This window comes from Zea mays, chromosome 7 (assembly GCF_902167145.1).
Source record: "Zea mays cultivar B73 chromosome 7, Zm-B73-REFERENCE-NAM-5.0, whole genome shotgun sequence".
NCBI lineage: Eukaryota > Viridiplantae > Streptophyta > Magnoliopsida > Poales > Poaceae > Zea > Zea mays.
Genome location: NC_050102.1, coordinates 125378972 through 125387705, shown reverse-complemented (window position 1 = coordinate 125387705; position 8734 = coordinate 125378972).

The window sequence follows — 8734 nt, the reverse complement described above, 5'->3', positions numbered from 1 at the left end:
GCTCAAGTCGTGACTTGTGTGCGTGGGTGTGCTGCGGATTTGAGTCTTGCGTGTGTTGCTCTCCCCAACCTTACTCTGTGCTTTCTTTGTGATCTCCATTGTAAGGGCGAGAGACTCCAAACTGTGGAGATTCCTCGCACATGGGAAAAGACTCTAAAGGAAAAGCCAGTGGTATTCAAGTTGATCATCGGATCATTTGAAAGGGGTTGAGTGCAACCCTTGTCCATTGGGACGCCACAACGTGGAAGTAGGCAAGTGTTACTTGGCCGAACCACGGGATAAAAATAGCGTGTCTCTTGTGTTGCTTTCTCTGTGATTGTTGTGTTCACAAGAACTCGCTTCAAAGCTACTTAGTCGCACTAACTCTCTAATAAACTAAGTCTTGTGGCTATTTAGTGTTTGATTTTACAGGATCACCTATTCACCCCCCTCTAGGTGCTCTCAGCCATCCAATCTACTTCAAGCTCGCAACTCTTCACCAACCTTCATGACGACTCCTACACTCCAACTTGCCTCATGGCAAAAGGAGACAAGGTACATTTATTTAATGATGACTTTATTAATGATGATGAAGAACAACTTGCTATGAAAAATAAGATGATTAAAGAATTTGGTTTAAATGGATACAATGTAATTACTAAACTAATGGAGAAGCTAGATAAAATAAAAGCAACTCTTGACGCTCAAGAAGACTTGCTCATCCTTGAAAAGGAGAGAAACCTAGAGCTTCAAGAATTGCTATCCAATAAAGATGAGATGCTTGAAGTTTTGACTAAGGAAATATCTTTAGTCAAAATAACTATAGAGGATAAAGAGAAAGAAATGACTAATGTAAAAACCTCTATATTTAGTCTTGCAAAGGAAAAGGATGCACTTGAGTCAAGCTTGTCATGCTTAACAGTTGAAAATCAAGAACTTCAAGTGCAACTTGAAAACTGCAAGAACTTCAACACTTCATCTTTAGTGGAAGAGTCTAAAGCTAGCTTCTCAAATAATAATGTTTGTAAACATTGTACAAAATACCATGCTTCTTGTTGTTTGACTAATCATGCAAGGAAGAAAAGCCCACAGGTTAAGGTCAAAGAAATATTGAAGAAATGCTCTAGCAATGATGGGTTAAAGAAAGTTGAGCCTAAGTAGAAGTCCCTGAAGCCCAACAATGGGAGAAAGGGGCTTGGGTACAACTCATATAAGGTAAACCTAGCATATAGCATAAGGGGTGGAGATCCCCCAAGTTCATAGAGGGAACCACCCTATATGATGCCTTGGGGAGGATTCACTCCTCAAATGACAAGTCAACTCAAGTAAAGGTAAACTTGAGTTCAACAAAGGATAAGATGAAGGATGCGGTCTCCACAAATGGAGAAAAGTTTAGAGCTCCCATTTCTCATTCCAATCACAATTGTGATTATATGTTGACTTGGGATTCAGGAAAATTGGTTGTTAAATATGTGGGTGCCCACACTAAGAGAAAGGTCATGAAAAGAAGTGTGTGGGTACCCAAGGCTATAACTAACACTGTAGGACCCAATTCAATTTGGGTACCTAAAAGCATAGCCTAAATTTGTTTTGCAGGTCTACTCCTCTGGTGGGTCAAGCTGGGTGCATGACAGTGGATGTACAAATCACATGACCGGGGAGAAAGACATGTTTCACTCCTTGCAACTAACTCAAGAAGCACAAGAAATTGTGTTTGGAGATAGTGGCAAGAGTAAAGTGATTGGTATTGGTAAAATTCTTATCTCTGACCAACAATCACTTTCAAATGTTTTGCTAGTAGATTCTCTAAGCTACAATTTGACGTCTGTTTCACAACTTTGTGGAATGGGATATAACTGTCTATTTTCTGTTGTGGATGTGAAGATCCTTAGAAGGGAGGATTCCTCAGTTGCTTTTACGGGTCGCTTGAAGGGCAAACTTTATCTTGTTGATTTGACAACAAGTAAGGTGACGCCTGAGACTTGTTTAGTGGCAAAATCCGACAAGGGTTGGTTATGGCATCGCCGGCTAGCTCATGTCGGCATGAGGAATTTGGCCAAACTTCAAAAAGATAGTCACATCATTGGACTAACAAATGTTGCGTAGGGTATGTAGCGCATGTCAAGCAGGGAAGAAACATGGCGTTCCACATCAATCAAAGAATGTGGTCACAACCAAGAGGCCTTTGGAGCTTCTTCACATGGACCTCTTCGGACTTGTGGCCTACATTAGTATTGGTGGAAGTAAGTATGGTTTAGTTATTGTTGATGATTTTTCTCGCTTCACCTGGGTTTTCTTTTTGAGTGACAAAGGTGAAACCCAAGAGACTTTGAAGAAATTCATGAGAAGAGCTCAAAATGAGTTTGAGCTTAAAATCAAGAAAGTGAGAAGTGACAATGGGACATAGTTCAAGAATACAGGTGTTGAAGAATTCTTAAGCGAAGAAAGAATCAAACATGAGTTCTCGGTCCCCTACACTCCACAACAAAATGGTGTAGTGGAGAGGAAAAATAGAACACTAATTGAAGCCGCAAGAACCATGTTAGATGAATACAAGACACCTGACAACTTCTAGGCTGAGGCGGTCAACACCGCCTGTCATGCAATCAACCGGCTATATCTTTATAAGGTCTATAAGAAGACTGCTTATGAGCTTCTCACTGGTAACAAACCTAAAGTGGATTACTTTAGAGTTTTTGGTTGTAAATGCTTTATTCTTAACAAGAAAGTCAAGAGCTCAAAGTTTGCTCCTAGAGTGGACGAGGGTTTCTTGCTTGGTTATGCATAAAATGCACATGTATATCGTGTTTTCAACAATACCACCGGTCTTGTTGAAATAGCGATAGACATGACATTTGATGAATCTAATGGCTCGCAAGGGCATGTTTCCAATGATATTGCAGGAAATGAAGAACCACCTTGTGAGGCCATAAAGAAGCTTGCAATAGGTGAAGTGAGACCACAAGAAAAGGATGATGAAGAAGGAACCTTGTGGATGACAAATGAGGTCTTTGATGTGGGCGCAAAGGTGGTGGGTGATAAATCCTCCACTCAAGCAAACCCATCAACCTCAAGTCATCCAATTCTTGAAGAAGTTCATCAACCCCAAAAGATGCCAACCATGGTGGAAGATGAACCTGAAGTTGTTGTTGATGAAGTGCCTCTTGATCAAGTGGATAATGATGAAGAACAAATTTAAAGACAACCATCAGTGCCCCATCCTCGAGTCCACCATACCATCCAAAGAGATCATCCAGTGGACAACATTCTTGGGAGTATCAAAAGAGGGGTAACAATTAGATCTCGTTTAGCAAATTTTTGTGAATTTTACTCGTTTGTTTCCTCTCTTGAGCCACTTAAGGTTGAAGAAGCGCTGGGTGATCCGGATTGGATAATCGCAATGCAAGAGGAGTTAAACAACTTCACTCGGAATGAAGTCTGGTCCTTAGTTCAAAGACCCAAGCAAAATGTGATTGGAACAAAATGGGTCTTTAGGAACAAACAAGATGAACGTGGCGTTGTTACAAGAAACAAAGCACGGTTGGTTTCCCAAGGCTTCACTCAAGTGGAGGGACTTGACTTTGGTGAAACATATGCGCCGTTAGCAAGGTTAGAATCTATAAGAATATTAATTGCCTATGCTACTAACCATGATTTCAAGTTGTACCAAATGGATGTCAAGAGCGCATTTCTAAATGGACCACTACAAGAGCGGGTCAATGTGGAGCAACCGCCGGGATTTGAAGATCCAAGAAAGCCAAACCATGTTTATCTACTCCACAAAGCGCTCTACGGGCTTAAACAAGCCCCTAGAGCTTGGTATGAATGTCTTAAAGATTTTCTAATTAAAATGGATTTAAAATAGGAAAAGCTGACTCTACTTTATTTACTCGCAAAGTTGATAATGAATTATTTGTGTGCCAAATATATGTGGATGACATTATATTTGGTAGTACTAATGAGAAATTTTGTGAAGAATTTAGTAAGGTGATGACGAACAGGTTCGATATGTCTATGATGGGTGAGCTCAAATACTTCCTGGGATTTCAAGTAAAACAACTCAAGGAAGGTACCTTTCTGTGCCAAACCAAGTATACACAAGACATGCTCAAGAAATTTGGCATGGAAAAGGCAAAGCACGCCAAGACACCAATGTCATCAAATCGACATCTCGACCTTAATGAGGAAGGTAAACCGGTAGACCAAAAACTATATAGATCAATGATAGGGTCACTGCTTTACTTATGTGCATCTAGACCTGATATAATGTTAAGTGTATGCATGTGTGCTCGTTTTCAAGCAAATCCTAAAGATTGTCATCTTGTAGCCGTTAAGAGAATCTTAAGATACTTAGTCCACACCCAAAACCTAGGATTATGGTATCCTAAAGGCTCCCTTTTCGATTTACTTGGCTATTCTGACTCAGACTATGCCGGTTGCTAAGTAGATCGATTAAGCACTACAAGCACTTGCCAATTCCTTGGGCGGTCCTTAGTGTCATGGAGTTCCAAGAAATAAAATTGTATTGCACTCTCCACCGCAGAAGCTGAATACATAGCAGCTGGTGCATGTTGTGCACAGTTGCTATGGATGAAGCAAACCCTTAGAGACTTTGGTTGTGAGTTTAATAAAATTCCACTGCTGTGTGACAATGAGAGTGCCATTAAACTTGCAAACAATCCTGTGCAACACTCTAGAACCAAACATATCGATATTAGACATCATTTCTTGAGAGACCATGAAGCCAAAGGAGATATCGAATTATTCCATGTGAGCACCGAAAATCAACTAGTCGATATCTTCACCAAACCTCTTGATGAGACTAGGTTTTGTTTTCTAAGGAGTGAACTAATATCTTGGATTCTCGAAACTTGACTTAAGAAATAAAATTTGAATAATGATTGATTGGTATAAAGTTGTTTTGTGAACAATATGAAATTTGAAATCTTGTTTTTTATTGCCTAAATTATCCATGTCATAAATATTGCTTGTATTCTAGGCCTTATCGGGCTGTCTCTGGAAACTGGTTGAGTAAACCGGCTGAGTAAGCCACTCAACCGGATTCTCTCTAGTGAGAACCGGTTGAACCGGTTTTCGTCATCTATGATTCTGTGCAGTCTGTCAGCTCTGCAGTCTGCGCCGTCAGTCTCGCAGTCTACGCTGTCAGTGCGCCAGTTTTTCTGCGCAGTCAAACCTCGTTTTCTGCGCGTTTACTGTGCGCGCTGCAGCAAAACCGGTTGGACCGGTTTCTGAACCGGTTGAACCGGTTTTGGTCAGCTTGACCAGCCGCCGCCGCCCCTTTTCTATCCTCTCCTCCATACTTTCTTTCTTCACTCTCTCACTTCTTCAGCCGCCGACGCCCTCGCCTTCTCTCTCTCCCTCTCTCATCTCCTCCACTCAAATCCCTCCAAAACACTAGCAAATCTTCGTGGAGATTGTTGGAGATTTGATCCCCCTCGAGCTCCTCCACCATCTCTCCACTCTTCTTTGGGATTTTCGTTGATGATTTCACAAATCGAGGTATTGTCTCATTTTCCCTATTTTTGACTCGATCCATATAGTTCTTGATTATCTTAAGTATCTCTTCAAGGATATTGTGTAGTTTAGGTGTATGGCACACTTAAACTGTTATCATTGTCTCGAACATTGTTTTGAGTTAAGTAGGTTGGTATTGTTCATTGTAGCTAAATGGCTCATATGAATGGTTGAAGTTCATTTCCAATATTATACTTGTCTTTCATAAAACATGTTCGTTAAACTCCTTAAACATCAATATCTCACCATATGTTCTTCTTTGTTTAATCTTAAGGATGGTGCGTCGTAGAAATCCATCGGTTGTTGAGTCCGATTCAAGTGACGAAGCCCCAGAAATTCGTGAAGACACTCCTCCTCGGTCCAGATCCAAGCGCGGGCGCGGATCTGGCAATGTCATGCCAGGTGGTGAGGCCTCTAGGTCTCATGGACCTCGCGGACGAACGGCTTGGAACCCCTCCGGCCGGTCTCGTCCAGCGATGAATCCACAAGCCTCGGAGGCTACCAGCGATGACGAGGGAGGAAAAGATGATGATGTTAATCTCCCTCCTGCTAATGCACCCATTATCCAGGGGTTAGTGCTTCACGAAGCGCAGGCCCGTCATTCCGCCAACGAACATGTCATTGATTTCACTACCAACGGAGGGTCTGCCCTTCTTCAAGATATGCGCTTCCAAAATCCTACATTCTGTGTTCGTGATGTCAGGATTGATGGTAATCGTTCTGGACTCTCCTTCATGTTGATTTCTATAATTCAGTTATGCTTCCAAAGAAGCACCAGTCTATCCTCCATCAGCGTTTTATTAACTGGGATGGATGCGAAGCTATTGGAGATCCTGAGATGACACAGGCATTGAAGGCCTGTGAGCAAAAAAGGATGAAGACCATCATGACATTCCAATATGATTGGAATGCTGAAATCATTGCTCAGTTTTATTCTACTCTATGGATTAAACATGCTGATGAGGAAAGTCCATACAACTTTCCTTATCTCAATTTTTTCATCGAAGGAAGCTAGTATAAAGTGAGCTACAAGAGGTTTGCTCACATTCTAGGATTTACTGATGAGGATATCTCTGGAGACAAAATCAAGATCCATGACTTTCGCCCTCCCACCAGGGCTGAAGCCAAGGATCTCCACATCTCTGAGTCAGATGAATATTGGAAATCTACAAATCTGCACAAGTACTACAGGTACATCAACTCTCTCTGCAGGATGACTCTCATCCCGAAAGGGGGAAATCAGATGAATATCCTGGGAGAAAGTAAAGTCCTGCTTTCCTTCATGAAACCAAACAGTATTGAAAGCTTAAATGTTTTTGACATGATTTGGCAAGAGATCATCCATGCATCCGGCTTTCCCCTCAAGGGATGTCTACATGCCCCCTTCATCATGAAGATGATTGAAGTGGTGACACAATTTCGATATGAAAAAGGCACAAGACATCTCTCATATACCCCCTTCTGGATTGACCCAAATAATCCAGTAGGGCGGTTGAGGAAAGCCCCTGCTAGCTCCCATGAGCAAGCTGCTGCTGGTCCCTCTCGTCCCTCTCCTAGTCGCGGATCTCCCACACCACGTGGTCATGGTCGTGGTCGAGGTCGTGGTCGCGGGATGGGAGCACAATTGGCTCATGGCATCGCAACTTTCTTTTCAATGTGCATGAATATCTCTTCTGATGTTCATGAGCTGGCTCGGCGATAGCGGGAGACTAACGACAACCTCTGTCGTGAGGCCACTTCCATGGGTATGCCTTTTGCTCCCTGCTCGCCTGATGTGCCCCTCCATCCTCCTCCGCCATAGATTAATGAATGGCATCAGCAAACCTATGGGGTTCCATTCATGTCAGCAGAAGATGAAGAAGGTGGAGAGGAATAATTTTTTGATGACAGAGAGCAGTATGTCCCGCCTCCCCACCAAGGGGATCCGGGTCAATCTTCCTCCTATCCTCCTCCCCAGGATCCTTCTGGCAGCTATCCTCCCCCAGCTCAGCCTAGGGAAGAAAACTTTGCAGCAAATTTGGCGTCGCAGTTCTTCGATCCATCTCCTTGAGAGCACCTAGAGGGGGGGGGGTGAATAGGTGACCCTATAAAATTCAACACTAAATAGCCACAAAACTTAGTTATAGAAGTGTTAGTGCGACTAAGTAGTTGAGAAGCGAGTTCTTGTGCACAAAACAATCACAGAGAAAGCAATCACAAGAGACACACGATTTTATCCTGTGGTTCGGCCAAGTAACACTTGCCTACTTCCACGTTGTGGCGTCCCAATGGACGAGGGTTGCACTCAACCCCTTTCAAGTGATCCAATGATCAACTTGAATACCACGGCTTTTCTTCCTTATAGTCTTTTCCCGTTTGCAAGGAATCTCCACAAGTTGGAGCCTCTCGCCCTTACAATATTGATCACAAAGAACACACAAGAGTAAGGTTGGGAAGAGCAATACACACAAGACTCAAATACGTAGCCCAACCACGCACACAAGTCACGACTTGAGCTCGAAACACAAACGCACGGAGTTCACAACTCAAATGGAGCTCAAATCACTATCACAAAGAATCGAATGCGTGAAGTTGGAGTCTTGGAGTCTTAAGATGCTTAGTGAATGCTTGAGTGACTCCTCCATGTGCCTAGGGGTCCCTTTTATAGCCCCAAGGCAGCTAGGAGCTGTTGAAGACAATCTTGGAAGGCTAATCTTGCCTTCTGTCATGTGGTGCACCAGACAGTCCGGTGCACCACCGGACGGTCACTGAAGCTGTCCGGTGCGCGATTGCCTTCCAAAAAAGGCGCAGTCGACCGTTGCAGCTTCGGGCACGATGGCGCACCAGACACTGTCCGGTGCACACCGGACAGTCCGGTGCCCCCTGCCGACCGTTGGTGCGGGCCACGCGTCGCCCGCGGATTGCGCGACCGACCGTTGCGCTGGCGACCGTTGGCTCACCGGACAGTTCGGTGCACCACCGGATAGTCCGGTGAATTATAGTCGTACGCCGCTGATCTTTTCCCGAGAGCGGCCTTTTCACCGGAGACTAGCCTGGCGCACCGGACACTATCCGGTGCACCACCGGACAGTCCGGTGTGCCAGACTGAGCTGAGTTTTGGCTGCACCGAGCCAAGTCTTTTTGGTTTCTTTTCTTCTTCTTTTTTCACTGTTTCTAGCACTTAGATAACTTCATTAGTATTCAAAAACAAATGTACTAAGTCTAGAAACATACCTCATGT